This window comes from Stegostoma tigrinum, chromosome 9, assembly GCF_030684315.1.
Source record: "Stegostoma tigrinum isolate sSteTig4 chromosome 9, sSteTig4.hap1, whole genome shotgun sequence".
NCBI lineage: Eukaryota > Metazoa > Chordata > Chondrichthyes > Orectolobiformes > Stegostomatidae > Stegostoma > Stegostoma tigrinum.
The window spans coordinates 16,491,848-16,514,962 of record NC_081362.1 but is presented as its reverse complement, the minus strand read 5'-3'; the positions used below and the strand labels follow the sequence as shown (position 1 = coordinate 16,514,962).

The 23,115-nt window shown below is 42.5% G+C and overlaps 1 protein-coding gene across 2 annotated transcripts in view; it reads left to right on the top strand.

The window, feature by feature from the left end:
* Positions 1-23,115, top strand: part of esr1 (estrogen receptor 1) — a 248,960-nt gene that overhangs the window by 29,750 nt on the left and 196,095 nt on the right. The gene's annotated exons all lie outside the window — the stretch shown is intronic.

The following is a 23,115-nucleotide window of genomic DNA, read 5'->3' as shown; positions in this document are numbered from 1 at the left end:
CAGCCAACTCTTTGATGATTGAGAAGAAGACCCCCCACCATCAGGAGAGCCTGCAAAGGAGGACTCTCAACTCTGTCAGATGGGAAAGTTGACAGTTTCTACACAAAAAATTTCATCCAGTTTCAAAGCAATGAGGCATTAGCACAATCATCGCATCCTCAGGTGGGATTTGAATCCTGTCCCAGTGGTAGGGATACTCTCACAGTGTTATGTCATGTTTTAAGTGGTGCTGTCCTTCTTACGTGTATATATCTTAAATTAACTTATTTGACTATATAGCAATACACCTCCATAACAATTATATTCTAAGGTGGATCTTGAAACCAGATCCTCTGGCTCAGAGATAGGGGCACTACCACTGTGCCACGAGATCCCTTGAAGAAAGCACTCAGCTTGAATCATGATGGACTCCCTAGCCAGTATGGAGATTGACCTTAGCATCACCAGCATCGTGCTGTTACCATAAATCAATCATCCAATTAATGCCCTCCATCAGTTTACACTGAACCTAAATTGTAAAATGTAATATTCCAGGGTTCTTGTGGTGCAGTGATAGTGTCCCTGCCTCTGAGCCAGAAGAGACAGGTTCAAGTTCCACCTGCTTCAAAGGTGTATCATATCACCTCTGACATATCTACAATGAACATGTTGCCAACAGTCAAGAGATGGGTCACTAGCCTGCTGCCGAGGGCTCAAGGCTCAATATTGGAGATGCCTTAGGTCTGTCGGCTTCAGTTCAGCGATATTTCCTTACATCCAGTTCTTGCCAGTTGGCCAATTTCTAGGCTTCTCATTCTATCAGTCCCATAGCTTACTCATTGAGAGTAACAGCACCTTTCGAATTAATTTAGGTGTGTTTACAGGTCCTACACCATTGTTGAAACTGTCGTTCTGTCCAAGTCCCTAATTTCAGTTTTATTTGGATCAACCTTAACTCACAGGTTAGAGCCATAATGTCCATTAATAGATACATGTCACTGTATGTTACCTATGGCATACCAGACTTTGAAAGAACTTGTTCAAAAGATACTTGCATCGTCACTAAAGCAACTCTGCCTAAACACAAACAAAAAGCAAAGGTCATTATTTTCCCTTGTAATCTGTGGTACTTCACTGAGCAGTTAATACAGTCATTCGGAAGATCCCATGTGTTGTATGTATGCATAGTGATGGACGTGGAGCAGGCTTTGGTAACCAGAACTGTTATTGAACAATATACAGAGCAGGGAGACAGATCATCATAGAGTAACTCCTTATAGACACAGGCAGTCACATAACTTGATGTCAACTGCTGATTTGTGGCTGCTGCCTTATACTATACTTCAGCACCTTTGGGAAGGACAATTGCGACGCATGTGGGTCAGGCAACTATTAAGGTCGTCCATCTTTCTACTGCACCCATGTGCATTAATTGCGGTCTCACCTATCATCGTCAACTCTAATAAAGAAAACAAATTCATCTCGAGAGCTTGGAATGAATTAATCTGTATGGCATGCATTCATCAACTCTCCATTTCCTCATGTCACTGTAGGGAGTACGGTTGCTAAATAGTCACTCAAGACGTGACACTTGAGCAGAATAGATTATGCCTTTGCAACTTGGCAAGTTGTAGTAAGGGATTAATTCCTTTATTGGATGTGGAAATCTTTGGGTGGAGTTGGCTGCCATGCCAACACTTTCCGACTTGCCGTACACAAATTTAAAAAGCAATGATTTGAAAAAAGGTCGAATTAATTTAAAGTAATATGTCATTGTGTGACGACAACCTAGTAATTCTCCAAAATCCCTTTCTCCTTTCTTTATTTACTCCTTCATTTACCAATGGTGTTGTAAATCCATGGATTTCTAAAACTTGCTACAACCAATTCATCACTTAAAATTCTACTTCCACAAAGGTCGCAGCAAAATTAAAGTTAAAGCAATTTATCCAATCAAGTGCATGTGAACTCTACCAAATAATTTTTAGAATAAATGACTCTAGGTTACCGTTGTGTGAGCTTCTTTTTCCTCTGAACATTATCCTTACAGGCTCAAAAGTTTTTAACCAATGATCTCCAAAGCTGTCTTAAACTAGAACAACAAAATGTGAGGCTGGATGAGCACAGCAGGCCAAGCAGCATCTCAGGAGCACAAAAGCTGACGTTTCGGGCCTAGACCCTTCATCAGAGAGGGGGATGGGGTGAGGGTTCTGGAATAAATAGGGAGAGAGGGGGAGGCGGACCGAAGATGGAGAGAAAAGAAGATAGATGGGGAGGAGAGTATAGGTGGGGAGGTAGGGAGGGGATAGGTCAGTCCAGGGAAGACAGACAGGTACAAGAGAGTTGCAATGGGAGAGAGATTCCCTGAGGTTGGTCCGGAGGGAGGAGGGTAACTTCTTCAGGTTAGGCATCCCTGGAAGAGGCTTCGCAATGGGGTTAAAATAGTATCAGCTTAAACTAGAACAAGCAGGGTTACCAGTTGATTGATAACATCATTTGCTCGTATTTCTAAGGATCATAATCCTGTTTGGGAAGTCAGGCTTTGAATTAGTTCATCTCAATTAATATGAATCATGTAGATTTTCCTGGCTTTGTCTCATGTGCACAAGCATTGTACTGCAAATATGTCATGATTAACCACCATTTTTGTTCATTAATTTATTCCTGTTTTGTAGTTGAACAGTGTTCAATGCCTCTTATTTTGTAAACTCTTTGGCAATCTGTAAATTTCAATCACAAGACCAATGAGCTATTTCTTCCTGAAGCCACTTAATTATCTGATTTGACGGAGTATACTTGGGTGAATATTCAGGCTAAATTAACTGGTTTATTAACTTTGACATTAGAACAAAATGAGTGAGACAAAGCAGGACTACATAAAATTCCCCAAGAGCCTGAGCATATCTGCAAATAGGACTTTATTTATGTTTTATACTCAACCAGGCTTTTTATGCATCAGAGACAGTAAGAACTGCCGATGCTGGAGTCAGAGTTAGTACAGAGAGGAGCTGGAACATAGCAGGCCAGGCAGCATCAGAGGAGCAGGAAAGTTGACGTTTTGGGTAGGGATCCTTCTTCAGAAATTTCTATTAACTTTCTGAAATTCCTGAGGAAGGGTCCTGACCCCTAACGTCAAGTTTCCTGCCTGGCCTTTTCTTTGCATCAATTGTGTTCACTTCCCGAAATATTTAACATAACAATAATCACAACAAACAAACATTAACACAATAATGATTCCTAATAAAGCTTAAGCTGCCGATTGTCCCTCAGGGTGATCGCAATGACACAAACCAGACACTAGTGATCAATAACATTTGTCTGCAGAGGCCATTCGCGGGAAACTATTTACATAATTTCGTGATTTTGTCAGATGCCCAGGACTGAGATTTATCATGGATCATAGACCTAAACCAGTTCCTCTTTAAATTTATTTCAACTGAAGTAAGTGCAACGGAATATCGATCAGAGATAATGAGCTGTTGGATGCTTTTTCAAAACTAAAAGATAGCTGTGGATGAATGTCTAACCTTGAGTGTTTGTAAATTCAGATCAGTTAGCATCATTTAGTCAGTTCAGATCCAGAACATGAAGATTCATCATGTTTTCATATTTATAATTAAGTCAGACAAGTACATACATTATAACATTCAACATTGCCATACATAATAAAAGCAGCAAAATTAAGAAAGTTAATAGAATACCTAACAGCTTGATATTCTTGGAGTATGGGCTTGATGCGGCCTTCCTGTTAGTTAGACTTATTTGCTCAGATTTAGGGCATAAATTTCTCTGCTTGAGCAACTGCTAATAGCACAGTGAGGTCAACTGAGCACATGGTGGGCAGTGAGACAGTTAATCACTTAAAACAATGAGGTAGTAATACAGAGAAACGAAAGGAGGATTGACTGAGATGGACAATGAACTAAAACTGAATGAAGTCAATGTCAAATCAGGAAAAAAGAAGAGGAAAAAGTCTTGATTAAAATTTATTGTGCATTTTAAGTCAGTTAATATGCAAATACAGCAATTTCACGGGAAGTTAAGTGCAAAAAGTTACTGTTGTGAAGCTAGAGGCAAAGTGATGCTCATCATTGATTGACTTTGTGCTAATTCACCATCCATAAGGTAACTCTTCCTCATCACAATTTGTTTGTCTGCTTGATATGTAAACAAGGATGTGTGCCAATCAGAGGTCATTACATTTTGCAACAAATTCTGGGTCAATAATTAAATTGCTCATTTTATTCCTAATAACAAACGCAGGGTCTACTCAGAGTTAAACTACTTTAGTTCTTTGAAAAATTCGGGATGAGGCTGCAGCATGAAGTTGTAAAATAAAATACACCTTTAAAATGAGGAGGAAAGTGATAGAAATTCTGTCTTCCAGCTTTCAAATTCTGTTGTTTCCTGCTCAGCTTTTTAACTCCCTTCTTTTGTTTAACACTTTTTTTTGAACAAATCTTCAAGAGGGGCCATTTTAAAATGTAATTCATTTACAGCTTCAAATCTATTGAAAAAAGGTTAATATTAAGTTCACATCTTCCAGCACAATTTACCTTCTCTGTGGAAGAACAGAAAAGGGATAATACTTCACAGTACGGAACCACAGGGAAGCAGTCAAAAATTCCACTCCCTTTCATGGGTCTTGAAGCCACTACAACTGCCTCTCCAAGCTAGTCAAAACCTAGAGCTCCTGTTAGACTGAAGAAGGGATGGGGATGCATGACAATCTCTTTTAATATCTCCAATAGTAGAAAACGATATAATATCTCATATCACTTCCAATAGGGGCAATTAGGATATATGACAGTATCTGAAAATGGCTACACTTGGGACATTAGAAATAAGTGGCAATATCCCATGTATGTCCAATAGTATCAATGATTGAAGCAAGATTAGAAAAAAACTAAATATTTGAGTGTTTTAAGTTGAAAGTTTGATGAGGAACAGATAGTCTGTAAGTTAGATAGACCTATTAGATAGAGATGGTAAGAACTGCTGATGCTGGAGTCTGAGATAGCACAGTGTGGAGCAGGAGGAACACAGCAGGCCAGGAAGCACCAGAGGAACAGGAACGTTGATGTTTCGGGGTCCTGACCTGAAATGCCAGCTTTCCTGCTCCTCTGACGCTGCCTGGCCTGCTGTGTTCCTCCAGCTCCACATTGTGTTATCCTAGACCTATGAGATAGGAGATTCAGGGTACATGGGGGATCTAGGTGAAGTCATGTGTAATCTGCATGACATGTCTGAGTCAATCATCCACGCTGAATTTTTTTTTGAATGAATTATTTTAAGTCCTTAAAACATGCTTTGTGCTGATCTTTGTGCTGATCAAAGTCGCAGTATAACAATTGCTGTTTTTCTGCAATGTTCTACCCAGAACTCTTCAGGACCTCACAAAAGCATTTAAAAGATTGCAGGAATTGACTAATTAACACTAAATTTTAAACGAGGAAGTGAAATGCGATTATTTGATGCAGGAACCGTTAGAAATGGAAGCAGCAGAGAGTGAGTTTCAGGAAATTAAGAGTGGGATGATTCAGGAGAAGTTTGATCGAAGCCTCTAGCTGGCAAAGGATCATCTCAGAATGACATGTTGAAACTCATGAAGAAACATGAGATGTGTAAACATGGATTGAAAAGATGTGGAGTTGAAGGTGTTGGTCTGTAGCTTGCTGTGAGAGAAGCAGTCTCAACCGAGAAAGGGACAGGAACTTCCTAACTCCCCCATATCCCCCTGTAGTCAATGCCGTTACACCTTTCCCTATCTGCAACAGGGAAGGAACAAGGGGGGAAGAGCGAAGTTAAAAGCCCACAGCAAACCTCAGATTTTAAAATTGTTGTGAAAGAAAAGTAGGATTGAGTGTTAAAAGCTATAAAAGGAACTGCTTCAGCCAGAGGGCGGTGAACCTGTGGAACTCATTACTGCAGAAGGCTATGGAGGCTAAGTCATTGAGGGTCTTTAAGACAGACATAGACAGGTTCTTGACTGATATTGGGATGAAGAGTTACGGGGAGAAGGCAGGAGAATGGGGTTGAGAAGCCCATCAGCCATGATCGAATAGTGGAGCTGATTCAATGGGCCGAATGGCCTATTTTTGCGCTTGTATCTTATGGTCTTAAGCTATCTCTTCATTTCAATTTAAGAGTGTGTCAGATATGTTAGCTGCAATGTCAGCCATATTCTGTAAGAATTGGTTTGGTTAGCTTTAAAACTGTTACAAAGTTTTACAAAAGCTAACTTCTTCTTCACAGTCATATTCAGGTTCAGTGTCATTTGGAAAGCCTTGTTGAAGAAAGAGCCAAGAGAAAGGAGATTTTATGCTATATTGGAGTGAGTATTTGCAAGCACAATTGGCACTACAACTTTATGCATTACATGTGTAACTTTAAGATATTGAGTCCCTCAGTTGTTGCTAAACAATCTGAGTTTACAGAACTATAAGGTGGATCTGCTTTTTTTGAAATGGTGTGTGGTAGCTTGCTGATCTGCTAACATAGTGTCACATTGTCACACGAGGTCAGAACTTTAATGATCTGTGTGTCTAATCAAATTATTGAGAAGCCAGAGTTAAACTTTCAGGTCCGGTGATCCTTCCTCAGAACTCCCTGAAACATTAACTCTGATTCCACTCCATGGGCGGCACGGTGGCTCAGGGGTTAGCACTGCAGCCTCACAGCACCAGCAATCCTGGTCCCATTCCACCCTCAGGTCCCTGTCTGTGTGGAGTTTGCACATTCTCCCCGTGTCTGTGTGGGTTTCCTCTGGGTGCTCTGCTTTTCTCCCACTGTTCAAAAATGTGCAGGTTAGGTGAATTGGCCATGCTAAATTGCCCGTAGTGTCCAGGGCTGTGTAGATTAGGTGCGTTACACGGGAATGGCTCTGACTTGGATGCTCCTCAGAAATAGGGATGTGTGTTTTCATCAAAAGGGCTATTAAGGTATGGATTGCATAACCAGAAGGGAGAGGTGGAATCAGATTTTATACCAACTTTCAAAGGCCAATTGGAGAAGTAATTTGTATAGGCTTGGCAAAAAGCTGGCACAGGCATGATGGGTAGAGTCTCCTCCCTCTGAACTGTACCTGGGATGGTTTATGTTTAACAAATCCATAGGCTATGTCATATCACTTAAATGCACAGTGATTTTGTTTTGAGGATAAGCAATCTTGGAGAGTCACAATGGTAAAGTGGGCTCGTTGGGCCAAAGGGCCTGGTTTGACACTGTAGGGATTCTACAATCAGTGAAGATGCTGCCAGATCTGCTGAGCTTTACCAGCAATTTCTGTGTTTGTTTCTCATTTGCAGCATCTGCAGTTGTTTTCGGTTACTATTGATTATCATCGCTGAGTTTCCCACAGATGGATACTACTGCAACCTACCAGCCACACTTCAGAAATGCCATATTAATGCAGGCACTGTTGCAGAATAACAACTGCAACTTCTGAGCTCATTAACCCCCTAACAGGAAAGCAATACCTTAAGATTTATAAGGAGTTAAAGATGCATGCAATTAATGTAATTGCAGTTGCTGTGCTAACTATTGGAGAATGTGAATGCAGTTGTGAAGAAAGTCCAGTTAAATGCAAGGCTTGAGCATTGTCCATCTGACAATTATGTCCCCAAATCTTTTGTAAGTTTTGGGATAGTTCCTTCTGACTCTTTCGTTCTGTTGAGCACACTGCAGCAATAAATGTATCTTGATGAAGTTTTCATGCCAATGGCATTGTTTAATCTTGTGAAGGACTGTAGTCAAAGGAAAGGACCCAAAGCCAAAAAAAAGGTTGGGGCAGTCTTCTGCCATTTTGGTAGCAAAGATGTAAGGCATCTTGATTGGACTGTGTTGACAATTAAAAGTTAACAGCAGAAGGGAAACTGAACATTTCCCAACTGCGAAAATAGGTGGAATTCTTAAACAAATGTTGAGGTTTAATTTGAACCATACATAGGCATGTCAGGAAAGGCTTTTTCTTTAATGGAATGAACAAGCTAAAATTCTGTCTTTCCCAACATCGAAGTTAACAGTGATGTTATCGACTAGCTTCTGGAACAAAAACAAAGTTGCTGGGAAAGCTCAGCAGGTCTGGCAGCATCCGTGGAGGAGAAAACAGAGTTAATGTTTCAGGCCTGGTGACCCTCAGAACTCACTATTGACTAGCTTCTGTTTATTTTAACAGATTTGCATTTCCTAAGGATGCAAGTTCTTTATAGTTATACACTGCATCTGTCGTACAGTCGCTTAAGTAAAGTCGGGTAAAATTTTTGTGCTTTCACAGATAGTACCTAGAGCATTGGAAAACCAAAACCAATAATATTGATTCATTTAGGATGTAAGATAGTTTGACAGAGTTTAAATGTATTTGATTGGGAAAATCACATCAATGACTCTAATTCTTTGAAGAGGTAACCAAACACGTGGATGAAAGTAGAGCAGTGGATGTGGTATACATGGATTTAAGTAAGGCATTTGATAATGTTCCCCATGGTAGGCTCATGCAGAAAGTAACGAGGCATGGGATAGGGGGAAATGTGGCAGTTTGGATTCAGAATTGGAGATAACAAAGTGTAGAGCTGGATGAACACAGCAGGAACTCATCAGAAGGGTCTAGGCCTGAAACATCAGCTTCTGTGCTCCTACGATTCTGCTCGGCCTGCTGTGTTCATCCAGCTCCACACTTTGTTATCTCAGATTCTCCAGCATCTGCAGTTCCCATTATCTCTTGGATTCAGAATTGGCTGATTCTTAGAAGATGAAGGGTGGTAGTGGATGGAAAATATTTACCATAGTGCTCAGTTACAAGTGGTGTACCACAAGGATCTGTTCTGGGTCCTCCTCTATTTGTGATTTTTGTAAATGATTTGGATGTAGGAGTGGAGGGTGGATTAGTAAGTTCGCAGATGATATGAATGTGGGTCGAGTTGTGGATAGTGCAGAGGGCTGTTCTAGATTACAAAGGGACATTGATAGAATGCAGAGATGGGCTAAGAAGTGGCAGATGGAGTTTATTCCTGAAAAATGTGAGGTGATTCATTTTGGAAGGACAAATTTGAAAGCAGAATACAGGGTTAACAGAAAGATTCTTGGCAGTGTGGAGGAGCATAGGGGTCTTGGGGTTCATGTCCACAGTTTCCTGAAAGCTACCGCCCAAGTGGATAGAGTTGTTAAGAAGGTGTATGGTGTGTTAGCTTTAATTAATAGAGGGGTTGAGTTCAAGAGCCATGAAGTTATGCTCGAGCTATACAAAAGACTGGTTTAGCCACATCTGGAGTATTGTGTCCAGTCTGGTCGACTCATTACAGGAAAGATTAGGAAGCATTGGAAAAGATGCAGGGGAGATTTACCAGGATGTTGCATGGAATGGAGGGAAGGTCTTACAAGGAAAGGTTGAGAGATCTAAAGGATGAGAGGTGACTTGATAGACGTGTACAAAATTATCAGAGGTATAGATACAGTGGACAGCCAGAGAGTTTTTCCTGGGGTGAAGGTAGTTATTACAAGGGGCATAGTTTTAAAGTGAGTGGAGCTAGATATAGGGGAGACGGCAGAGGTAGGTTCTTTACACAAGAGTATGGTAGGAGCATGGAGTGCGTTGCTAGAGAGGATATTGGAGTCATCCTCATTAAGAGCATTTAAGCAGCTATTAGATAGGCATATGGGTGATAGTATAAGGTAGGGTTGGAGGTTAGATAGACCTTGGGTTTATGGTAAAAGTTTGGCCTGACATTGTGGGCCGAAGGGCCTGTACTATGCTGTACAGTTCTATGTTCTATGTTCTAAATTGATTCTTGCCAGTAGTAGAGGCAAAATAGGTATAACACAGTGTGGGGCTGGAGGAACACAGGAGGCCAGGCCACAGCAGAGGAGCAGGAAACTGGCGTTTTGGGGTGGGACCCTTCTTCAGAAATAGGGACATGAGTTTTCATAAAGAGGGCTATTAAGGTATGGATTGCATAACCAGAAGGGGGAGGTGGAATCAGATTTTATACCAGCTTTCAAAGGGCAACTGGAGCGGTAATTTGTATAGTTTTGGCAAAAAATTGTCACAGCCACGACTGGTAGAGTCTCCTCCCTCTGAACTGTACCTTGGATGGTTTATGTTTAACAAATCCATAGGCTATGTCATATCACTTAAATGCACAGTGATTTTGTTTTGAGGGTAAGCGATCTTGGGAGCCACCATGTTAAAGTTTTATAGAATGAGGTCTGGTTTCTCAGATCACAGGCAGGAACTTTGCCATCTGATTAGCCTCCCAGTCTTGAAAGCTCCCAATTGCCTTTAATTGGACTGGGGACCTGTCCCCATTTCAATAAAGGCCTGCCCCTATTCAGAATTATGAGTTAAGATCACAAAGTGTGGAGCTGGATGAACACAGCAGGCCAAGCAGCATCTCAGGAACACAAAAGCTTATGAGTGACTGTTTTCCTCAAGAGGTGGCTCCTGTTTCTCTCTCCTGGCCTGGAAATTGAGACTCTACCTCTGTAGTATGGACAGCCAATTGGAACTCCTTTTGTAATGGCAGATACACCTCTTATTTCAAACTTGGAGAAATTCAGAAATAATTCATCCCTTCACTAAGAAGGCTGATAGCGCATCTCTTGAGGTTTACAATTGCGGGCTGGATGGAGTAGACGGAGAGAAGCTGTTCCCACTCATCAAAGGAAAAAAGGGTCTAGATTTAAAGTGATGTGCAAAAGATGCAAGAGTGGTTTGGGAAAAAGAAACTTTTTCACACAGCGTGATGTTCAGGTATGAAATTCACTGTCCGGGAATATGGTAGAGGCAGGCTCTTTGAGGCATCAAGTGGGCATTAGATGGTTATTTGGACAAGAATAGTGTACAGGGATATGGGAAAAGGATAGGAGATTGGCACTAGGTCATTGAACCAATATAGGCATGATGGACTGAATTACTTGTTTCTGCACTGTAGCGATTCTGTGATGCTTGTGTTTGGGAAACTGCAATGCTTGGTGTGCACACGTTATTTTCTGTCACTGCTTTTTCAAGTGTCAAGTTCTAGTCTGAGTAACTATTTCCCAGCTGCAGTCCTTTATCCTATTCCATGACTCCAGAACAGCCACAATAGATTTTCTGTTCTTCATTACAGGTGAGAGTGTGGCAAGTGGAAGGATGACGTCAAGGGCTACCTTGATAATAATCTGCCTGCTGTGCATCAAAATCATCCACACCGAGAGAAATGAGCCTCAGTCCTTAGTCATCTCCCTGAAGGCCCCATGAAAACAATTGTAAATTGACCCCCACACAGGCCAGCTGCCATCAGATAACAAGGGCAAATAAATATTGGCTGGTTACAGTCGGGTGGGTTGAAGCTATTCCCACTTGTCATTGTACTGCTTTAGCACATGCAAAAGCAGTCATTGAACAAGTTCTTTTGAAGTGACGTATGCCTCAGGTTATAACCACTGACAATATATTTACTAAGAGATCCTGTAGATGTATTCTGGAAGCTAAGGTTGGCTCAAATAAACCTCCGAACTGGGGGACTAAACAAACAGTAGTTTCAATGCTCACAACTCCTCGAGGGGGCTGTAAATGAACTTGCACATACATGAATCATTATGTAAAGAACAGCAATTTGACAGTACCATACTCTGTTCAATTTTTCTTCTGTGTATTTGATTTTTAGTTTAGCAAATTAATGTATATTAATTCTTATCATGCAGTTCTAAAAGAAATGATCCTTGATTTTGCTAAGTGTAATTTGGGAAGATATTGAGATCATGCAGATTAAGATATTTGAGACAGGGAACAGGCCATTCAGCCTGGCCAATCCTGGCTGCCATTTATGGTCCAGCTGCACCACCTCCTACCTTTTCTCATCAAAATTTGCCTTCTTGATTTTCTAATCCATTTTCTGTCAAATTGCCTAGCTTCTTATTAAATGCATTCATATTGTTTGCTTCCATGGTAATGAAAAATGAGTTCCATGTTCTCATTGTTTATTTTATAGAGGAATTTCTCCAGAACTCCCAATGGGATTTCTAGGTGGGGTGGATTAGCTCAGTTGGTTGGATGGCTGGTCCCTAATGTAGAGTGACATCAGCAACGTGGGTTTAGCTCCTGCTTCAGCTGAGGTTACAATGAAGGACTCTCCTTCTCAACCTCTCCCCTCGCTGGATGCATCAGTTAAACCACCACTAGTGGTCTCCCTAATGAAAGAGAAGGACTATAGTGTCTTTACTACCTTATACTGATGGCTTCTCAATGTGCTGTTCCCTATAAAAGGAATCATTTTGAATAAATTTTCGATTTACAAAGTGAATCTGTTGGCATCCACTCCATTAAACAGAAGAATGAATAAAAAGACAATAGAATGAACCTGCTGAAACAGCGCACAGGCAATTAAAGGGATTGCATCAAGAAATAATAAGCTGACAGGGGAGGGTCACTGTTTCAATAAAAGAACTGGCAGACGAATTAGGACAGGTTAGAGTTAAAGTTATTACGATAATTAAACAAAGATTAGATGAAACAACTGATCTCAAAGAAAACCTCTTGGAGTATGATGGAGGAATTAAGCAATTTAACATTTGGATCCCACGATATCGCATTCAACAAGCAAAAGAAGATCTGGAAATCAATTGGGAATGTGGATTGACGTGAGATTTGAATCTGTGTGTAATTCCAGAAACTGTACAAGTCACGTAACTGATGACTGGGCTAGTGGCGTTGCCTTTACGATCAGAAAAGCCAGAACTACGTTCAAAGTGGAGTCAGTAGACTTGCTGGTGGATAATGTGATATGACCGAGGATAATAGTAAAGTGGAACAGAGGGGTTCCACATCAAACCAGGCATTTCATGTCGCTCCAGGAGCAGTAGGCTGTACATCTGCGACTTTTCACAAAGCACATAATCAGTTTGCATCTTTATTCTAGTTGAAGAATTCCCAAATTGTCTCAATAAAATTCTAACACGACACCACTATTTGTTTGGATGCAGGGATCTTTTGTGTCACAGCTAATGAGAACTACTACAGACCCAATGAGGCAGCAATGTTTTGCGTTAGGCTAACCAGAATGATTAAATCAGGGATAATGTGTTTGCGTTGATTACGGTCAACCATGTTACAAAATATCAAGTACATATTAGCCTTCAGGCAGAGACCTTCGGAGCAGATGTAACCAATAGAAAAATGAGCTCTTGCTGGATATTCTACCCCAATAATTATTCAAGAGCCAGATTAAGAAGTATAGTTGGTAGGTAGTAAATCAATCAAGTGAGTGTAGGGAGGTTGTCTGTTATAAATAGTTTACGTAATGAATGTATTGGGCAGAGATAAGAGGAAGGTCATTCTTGAAGCACAGTTTCTTAGTACTGAATGAACAAAAAGTAGATGTTACCATACAGTCTCACTGAAGGAGATTAAACAGCTGTATTTGGAATATAATGGTGTAACATGAGGAGGAGGTAGTTAAACACATGGGAAACTGTGCTGCCACTGGGGTTCTTGAGGATTTTGACGCACTCAGATGAAGGTGGGCAGTTAAAATTGAAAGGTTTTTGATGTGCGGACAACAGAAGGCCGGAAAATGCTGGCATTCATGAGGACACATGTGTCCTTGTACAGTCACTAAAAGCTATCATGTGGCTCCGGAAGCAATTTGGAAAGCCAACGACAAACTGGGCCTGAATGGTTGCTCCTTAGTCAAAAGCACAGATTTAGGGAATATTTCTGACTCCACACACACTGGATGTTCAGAATGTTTCATTCCCAGAAGGGTGGGTCAGGTCTTAATGGGAGTCGACTCTGCTATCCCCAGACACAGGGAAATGGAGGTCAGGCCCACTGTACCAGGATGATGTAAGGAAAAACATAAAACAAAAAGGTTGCTCCTTAGCCCTTACACCTCCTCACCTCCCATACTCTCCTCATGCCCCATCCATACCAACCCATTCCACCTCAGGGCCCTCAAAGTCTCCATGCCTCTTCATGTGACACCCCACCCAAGACTCAGGCGATGGCTACTTAGGAGTGTGATGAGGAGAAATCCCTTTACTCCATGTGTTGTGTATGTTTTTGGAATTATCTATCTCAGAGATCTGAGTTGGTGAGTATGTTTAAATCAGAAATCAATAGCTTGTTGGTTAGTGAGAGAAACTCATGGAAGGCAAAACTGAGGCCAGTGATCAAACATAGTCCTCTTGAATGGTCTTGCTCCTATGTCTTAATGATTGGTGTTCTTCTGAGGCCATGGTTTATCACTGGTACCGAAATTTCATATGTGCTTAAGGAGTGCTGATTTAGTCAATGGACCAGACTGAATAAAGAGTTAATACCACAGTTACGCATGTAGAAATATGGTCTTCAGATGTGGGTGCTGCTTTGTGTCAAAAATGGTCATTGCACTCTCTTTACAAGGGCAAAGTGGGTCATGGGCCATCCTGGATGCCACTTTGCTAAGGTCATTTGCACCAGTACAGGGATGACATCAATCAGCATGCACCCTCCATACTGAGACCAGAGCTGCCACCTCTGACCTTAACACTAGGGCTATCGTCGTCTAGCGATCTCACAGAGGAATTTACGTTTGGCAACAGGAACACAACGCCCCCACACTATCGTTATCTCTGAGCTGAGCTGCACTTATTGAGTTTATAATAAATGTCGCACTTGGCTGGCTATCTTATTTGAAGGTGCTGATGTGTCAAGGGAATGGCATTAGTTTGAGGATTTTGCTCCCAGATGTGATCGCTGGAGTTTGACTCCTGCTTGTTCGGCAGTAAGATAGGGAGAATCAGCAGAAGTAATGTGGAGGAGGACACTTTGTTCAAAGCAGGATAAGTGGGAGAAGAACAGCAGGTCATTTTCACTTAGGATCTTCAAAGGAACCCAACCTGAGTGAGCAACAGGGATGGAATACCTTCTCTTCTTTATTTTATGTTTGATTTCAAAATTTACTTTATGCATAAAAATTATTTTTATATATATACATACTCATGAATGCAGTTTGGTTCTGTATGGTAGCATATCAAGAAAACAAACAAATATTGGAGTTTGACTCTAACCGAAGAAACTAAAGGCATCTCCCAATAAATCTAACTCCAGCTATAGGCAGACCTCAAAGCTGGGTGGGGATAGAATTGAGAGTGGCTATCAAGATGTGCGTGTGTCCTTGAATATTCATGTACTGGGCTCCTTCCAGGTTGAAACAGGCAATATTTGTAACATTTTATAACAAGAAGGCTCGAAAGGCAGGCAAATACATTTTTGTCCCCGGCAGGAGGTGTGTGGATCTTTGACAGGACTGCAGGCCTCCTTCCAATGCCACAGACTTGGTGCTCCAGGCCAAACTCAGCAATATTTTTGAAAAGGAAAGTCATTCGTTGTTGGTATGTGACTACACACCGTCAGACCAGCGCACTACATCCTGACAATAGCAATGATAGTTTCCCTCTCTATCTACATTCAAGGCAATATAACAAAGCATAGGGTGAGTGGGGAAAGAGAGTCATATTGAAACCTGAAACGTTGACTGTTTCTCTCGACACAGATGCTGCTGTTGAGTTTCTCCAGAGGTCTCTGTTTCTTTTATTCAGGCAGGAATCTGTACTTGCAGACAAGGGCCATCCGCTGACCACCTGCCTCATGAGCCCACCAACCCAATCAACACTGTAAGGATATAATGGAAAACATGTTTCTACCCCCAGTGTGACAGGGGAGAGACTGAGACCCCAAACCTTTCCCATGATCATGGTAAGACATCCAAGTACACAATGATCCCCCACAGCCCATTCCACAATTCCACGCTATCCTCCACTGACAACTGTCCCAGCATCCTCTTGGCCACAATGCTTACCTTAAGAGTCAAGAACAAACATTCTCGTCCAACTTCATACCGTGAGTCATTCAACATTACAAAGCAAAGTCAACAAGTGCATTCTATTAGTGCCTGCCTCTTCACTGTCCGTCTGTCTTGGTTCTCCATCCAGCACTGGCCCAGCAACCAGATGCGGCAGGCCCAGCTCCACACAACATGGGCGGACAGAAGCAGCGAGGGCACTGCTGGCGGGGGGGCAGGCAAATGCTGCCAACCTGGAAGAGGGGCAGCAACTTCACATTCCACAGTGTTACTGCCCCACTCCCCCTGAGGCTGGCACCTCACACTGTCTTGGTAATCACACAGTTTGCTGGGACACCCTGGGAACCATTGCCGTGGGGTGGCAATTGCAAAGCAATAAGAAAAGCTGGCATGACTTGAGTCTGAGAGCCCACTGCAGTACCCAGCTGGTGTGTGACCTGTGCCCGTGCTGCATTGGGCGCTGAGAAGAAATGAACAGTTTGCATCTGTATAGTGCCTGTCATGACCACTATCCCAGAGCATTTTACAGTGGCTGAGATGCAATCACTGCAGTAAAGTTAGAATGTATGGCACCCTGGTCATTGACCGCTGCTCCATGTTTAGGTTCACACATGAGCAAAGGGAAATGCCTTCAACATCATGTTGGAGATGATAGGGCCCCAAAGCTCTGTGTGAATCTCTGTGCGAGAGGGGATTTGAGGACTAACCCTTTACACCCAGAGGATGGTGGGGGTCTGGAGTGCACTGCCTGAGAGTTGATGAGGCAGGAAACCTCACAACCTTCAAAACGTACTTGAATGAGCAAGGGAAGTGTCACAACATTCAAGGCTTTGGGCCTAGTGCGGGAAAGTGGGTCTGGTGTCAGAAGTAGTGTATTTTTGGTGGTACAGGCTTGATGGGCTAAGGGGCCTCTTCTGTACTGTATGTTCCATGATAGCTTCACATGTCCTCCCTAAGCCTTACATAATGGCCATTCTTTGGAGGTCCTTTTCGGAGTTCTATCCAGCAGAAACCAATGTGCCATCCTGCCCAGCTGTTTCTCCCCTGTTCTGAATATAGCCCAAACCGACGGGTGACTGTCCACTTGCAGCTTCTGTCGTCACAATACCCTCGATCAGAAATGCGCTGGGCAGCATTGGGTTGTGTGACTGGGAGTGTGGACTGAGTCACAGGTGTTCCTCAGCCATGCATCGCCCACCACAGCTGGCGCAGGTTGGCATGCTCGGGAACCTGAAAGGAGAGTGGGTGCCAGATTGTATTGTGGAGTGGGCAAGGATCCTGGAGGTGTAAGCGGATACTGTGGTCACTTGCAAGGCAGGGTGGAGATTATAGGAGGAGAGAAAATGAATGTTGGGAGCATTAGGTATGCGTATGGCATCATCATCATGTCATAACTCCAGCCTTAATGATGGTCATAGTCTCAATTTTGCCTTTTCCAATCCTGGCAAGAACCACTCCCTCCATCAGGGTTAGGATATTCAGTTGTACCTGTCCCATGAGGTGCTGTATCCTTTTATTACTTGTATGAGAGAGAGAGCGAGAGACAGAGAGAGGGCTATGTGCCATGTTTATAGTTGATGTGGTTGTCATGGTTGAATAGCTGGCAGTCTGTGTGAAACGTGGGTATAAGGTTTGCAGCTACGTGTGTGAGGGCGAAGGGAGGAATGCGATTCAATTATTTCTTGACTTGGGGGGACATGTTGTGTTGTTGGGACTCCTCAACCCAATGAAAAAAAATCTGAGTTGGGCTGTCTCCCTCCCTCAAAAGGATGTTTCTGTACAAACGGCTTGTTTTAAGTTGTAAAATGAGACCATGCGATGGGCCGACGGTCCTCTGATTCTAAGTTTTAAGATTAATATCGTGTATTTTTAAGAGTGAATCCTTGCTTCCTATCAGATGTTTTAGCGCAAAGCTGACTCGCAGTGTCAAAATCAAATGCAAACTGACACAAGAACTTGTTCTGAAATGGGATGTACTGGGGAATTTATTAAAACAGGTGTACAATCATCATTCTGTTGCTGCCTGGGACTGACATCAACATTTTGCTGTTACTTTGGTTTAGCTACAGAGGCGAGTGCCCTTAAGCCCATGTGAACGCAGCGGGACTGGGCTCCTCCAGTCCAGTCCTGCACTTGACAGCTGCAATCCTGGGCACTGCCCTACATGAGTTCGGTAGAAAATGCTACGATTGCAGGCACAGGCCAATTTCAAATATCCCATGAAAACCTTCAACCTTATTGTGAGAGAAAGGCCTGGAAATTGGGGATAACCGGTGGAGGTGCGTCCAAATGCAAAAGTAGAGAGGAATTAATAAGGGTACAAGAGGGATAAACAAAATCAAATTCGACAGAGTTTTTGAACTAAAACTGTTGAATGCGGCATTGAGTCCAGAGGGCTACGAGATGCAGGGTGAGGAGCAGCAAGTGATCCACCTGATTTAACCATAGTGCTGAGTGCATTTTAAAAGGGGTGCTTTTGTAATCTATCCATAGCAGTAGCTCTTATCATGTTGGTTGCCAGCACTGCCAACAAATCATGGGCAAATTCACTGGCACCAATTCATCTAATTGCTGACAGTTGCTTTTTACTGATACCAAGTGGGGACGGGTGCCCGTGAGACATATTCTGCAGAAGCTAGGCTTGATCAAACAGTAAAAGTTTATTGTAGTATTACTTAACAGCTAATTACATCATATCTATGATACATGATTGTCTCTTCTGAGGCGTTAGGCTTAATTGTTTAATAAGTACTCTGGCTACATGCTGTTAACACAGAGAACATTCACAGAATCAGTTGTTAGGGCACACTGCAGAACTCTGGTTAGCTTGTGGAGAACATACTATAACACTGGTTAGTTCGTCCCAGGAACAGCCCTTCTTAAACATTTTTTAACCTGCTTAGTGATGTTAATACACATGCCTGGAGCAGACGGGATTGAACCTAAGCCCCCTGATCCAGAGGTAGGGACATTGCTATGGCATCACAAGGCTCCTTCTTGGCCCTTGATATCCTGATGGACTGGAGCTGAGAGTTATAGAGATGCACAGCGGGGAAACAGACCCTTTGCTCCAACTCATCCACGCCAACCAGATAACCTAAATTAATCTAGTCCCATTTGCCAGCATTTGGCCCATATCCCTCTAAATCCTTCCTCTTCCTGTACCCATCCAGATGCCTTTTAAATGTTGTAATTGTACCAGCCTCCACCACTTCCTCTGGCAGCTCATTCCATACACGCACCACCCTCTGCGTGAAGAATTTTCCCGTTCCACCTCAAACCTATGCCCTCCAGTTTTGGACTCCCCGACCCTGGGGAAAAGATCTTGTCACGGTGGCTCAGTGGTTAGCACAGAGATGCCAGAGGACGAGCAAGGTAAAGAAATGCGCCAGGGACTTGGGTTCAATTCCAGCCTCAGGTGACTGTCTGTGTGGAGTTTGCACATTCTCCCCGTGTCTGTGTGGGCTTTCTCCGGGTGCTCCGGTTTCCTCCCACAGTCCAAAGATGTGCAGGCTAGGTGGATTGGCCATGCTAAATTGCCCATAGTGTTCAGGGGTGTGTAGGTTATAGAGGGATGGGTCTGGGTGGGATGCTTCAAGGGACGGTGTGGACTTGTAGGGCCGAAGGGCCTGTTTCCACACTGTAGGAAATCTAATCAAATCTATTCACCCTATCTATACCCCTCACAATTTTATGAACTGTATAAGGCTACCCCTCAGCCTCTGACACTCCAAGGAAAATAGCCCCAGCCTATTCATCCTCTCCCTATAGCTCAAACCCTCCAACACTGGCAACATCCTAGTCAGTCTTATGTGAACCCTTTCCAGTTTCACAACATCCTTCCTATACTTTATTTTGGGATGTTAGTTAACCCTTTCAGGTGCTAACTGCCTTATACAACAACTAAGACAAACAATTTAGCACTATTTCCCAAACACAGGGAGATATCGAGGGTAAACACGGATTGGGCAGGGAATAAGATAACAAAGTGTGAAGCTGGATGAACACAGCAGGCCAAGCAGCATCTCAGGAGCACAAAAGCTGACGTTTCAGGCCTAGGCCCTTCATCAGAGAGGGGGATGGGGAGAGGGCTCTGAAATAAATAGGGAGAGAGTATAATGCATGACATTGCATCTTATTGTTACTGTGATGCCATCAATGCATTACGTTCATGATTTTGAATGACTACTGATGCACTGATACCGTTATTTGATGAATTATGTCTGATTACTTATGTACTGATACATGGCAGCTTGCAAATATAAGGTAGGCCTGAATTAGTTTGAGTTCTGATATAATGCACTAATGTTTGACATTGCATCAATTGCCGACATTAATGACAATAAAAGCAAAAAAACGCTTGAGCCACTCAGCCGGTCTGGCAGCACCTGTGGAGACAGAAACAGTGAATGTTTCAAGTCTGCAAACCAGCAACTAGGAAAATTAAACATAATAAGATTTTGAACATGCAAGAAAGGGCAGACGATCAGGAGAACAAAATGACGATCTTCTGCAGGGTGACAAAGTTTTGTCTTAAAATAGTTGGTCAACGTTGGGTCGTTAAGGTAGGAGAGAGTCCAGTTGAAAGATTAGGAGCTGTTGATCTTAATTGGAGCAGTCAGGAGGCCAAGGACAGAGATGCCAGAGGACGAGCAAGGTAAAGAAATGAAGTGACAGGTTTCCAGAAATTCTGGACTGGAATTTCCACAAAGTAATCACCACGTCTGTGATGGGTCTTTACAAAATTAAAAGAAGCTCAAAGAAATTGCTTTCACTTAGAAGGAGCGTTTGGGGTTTAGACAGTGAGAAAGAAGGCAAAAGATCACATCTATCAGTGCACCCAGCATTTTCTGCTTTTATTTCAGATTTCAAGCATCTACCATATTTTGCTTTTATATTAAAGAGAGCAATGGCTGACTGTTTCAAGATACCATTGTGATGATATTAACATGACTCTCTTGTTTTTGAATTGATCTGATTTCAGATGTAATACCATCAATGTGATTGATTACGGATGTACTGATACTAACAGTTAGAATCATAGAATCCCTACAGTGTGGAAGCAGGCCATTCGGTCCATCAAGGACACACCAACCCTCTGAAGAGCATCCCACCCACACCCAACCCCATAGCCCTGCATTTCCCATGTCTAATCCACCTAATTTACATATTGCTGGACACTACGGGCAGTTCAGCATGGCCAAGCCACCCTAACCTGCACATCTTTGGACTGTGGGAGGAAACCAGAACAACCGGACGAAACCCACACAGACACGGGGAGAATGTGTAAACTCCACACAGATAAAAGCCTGAGTGTGGAATCGAATCAAGGTCCCTGATGCTGTCAGACAGCAGCACTAATACCTGAGCTACCGTGCCTCCCATCGACTGGTTGCTTTAGATTCTTCAGATAACGACAGCAAAGTCTAAATGAATGTGTTCAATTTCTCATGACTTGTCAGCTGTGATTCATTGGGTAACACTCTTGTGTTTAGTTCAGAAGTGTTTTGATTCAAGACTGACACTCTAGGGCAGTACTGAGAGATGCTGCACTTTGAAGGTGCCAGACCCCACCTTCTCTCTCAAATAAAAGTTACAATGACACTATTGTAATGTAGAACAGGGAAGTTATCCCTGGTCACCTGATCCATAGCTATGCCTTAACTGACATCACAAAAAACATTATCTGTTATCATTACGTTGCCGTTTGTGGGAGCTTGCAAATTGGATGCCTCCTTTTCTATCTTGCACAGTCTCTGTATTTCAGCAGTATGACATGCTTAGGATATCCCAAACAGCGCTACATAAATGCGAGTATTTCTTTTTCTTTTCTCAGCTGAGGACTAACTGCTGATTGCGTGATACCAATTCATAACTGTGTCTCATTGCTGATGTAATTAATGTTAATTGCCTCGAGGACCTGAGCTCAAAAATCAAAAGGGGCACTCTAGTGCAGGACTGAGGGAATGCCGCACTGCCATCAGCGTTTGCTCTTGAATGAGACATTTAAATGAGGTCTCATCTGTCTTCTCAGGTGCACACAGAAGATGTGAAGAAGTGCAGAGATGTTCTCTCCAGAGATCTGGCCAACACTTACTTCTCAATTGTCATCACAAACACAGGTCATCTGGCCATTATCACATTGTTGTCTTTGGGAGTTATACATGCGCAGACATTTGGCTGCTATGTTTTCTATGTTACAGTAGAATTGACAATTTAAAATTAACTCTTTGGTATGATCTGTGGTTGCGAGAGGTGCGGTATAAATGCTAATTTTTGCTTTGATGGAAAAGCTAAGTTATCCATGCTTCTGACGATAACACAGTCACCTCTGAAGCACAAGTTTCCACATTCAAGGACTGACACTCCAATGCAGCAAGGAGAGAGTGCTACACTCTCATAGGTGCATACGTTTGTATAAGGCATCAGACTGAAATCCCATCTGCTTGCTTAGATTGTCGTAAAGGATCACATGACACTATGTTGAAGACGAGGTGTGAGTCAACCTTGGTGCCCTGGCCAATATTGATCCCTCAATTAATATCGCAGCAAATAGATGATGCGGCCCTCATCACATTGCTGTTTGTGTGAGCTGGCTGAACAAAAATTGACCGCTGCATTTATATTACAACAGCATCTATGAGATTCCTCATTGTGGAGAAAAATGCTGCATAAATTCGAGTTTATTTAAACAAAACCATAAGAAAATGTTATGCTGTTTTTCACACAGAGGGTGGTGAGTCTATGGAATGAGCTGCCAGACAAAGTGGTGCAGGCTGGTACAGTTGTAACAGTTAAAAGGTGCCTGGATGGATACGTGAACAGGAAGGGTTTAGAGGGATATGGGCCAAATGCTGGCAAATGGGACTAGATTAATTGACAATATCTGGTTGGCATACATAAGTTGGACTGAAGGGTCTGTTTCCATGCTGTATAGCTCTTATGACCCTATGACTGTATGCTGATACAAGATAACAACATCCAAGTGAGCATTTCTTATTGTTGATGCAACGTCACTATGTGCTCATTAAGTAATCCTAAGGAATACCTGGTTTGGTCCGATTGTTGATCCCAATATCTGAATGGATTAGATTTCTGACCGAATGATTTTGTTTGATTTATTGTTGTCAAACGACCCTTGGCATAGTGACAAGTTTTATTTTGCATGCAGTCCAGGCAGATCACACTAGACAAAGTGCATTAGAGTGTTAGAACAGAGTGAGGAATACAATGTTACAGCTGCATGGAAGGTGACCTGAAAGCAAGATCAACATTAAATTTAAAATTTGAGACGTCAATTCAGAAGTCTAATAAC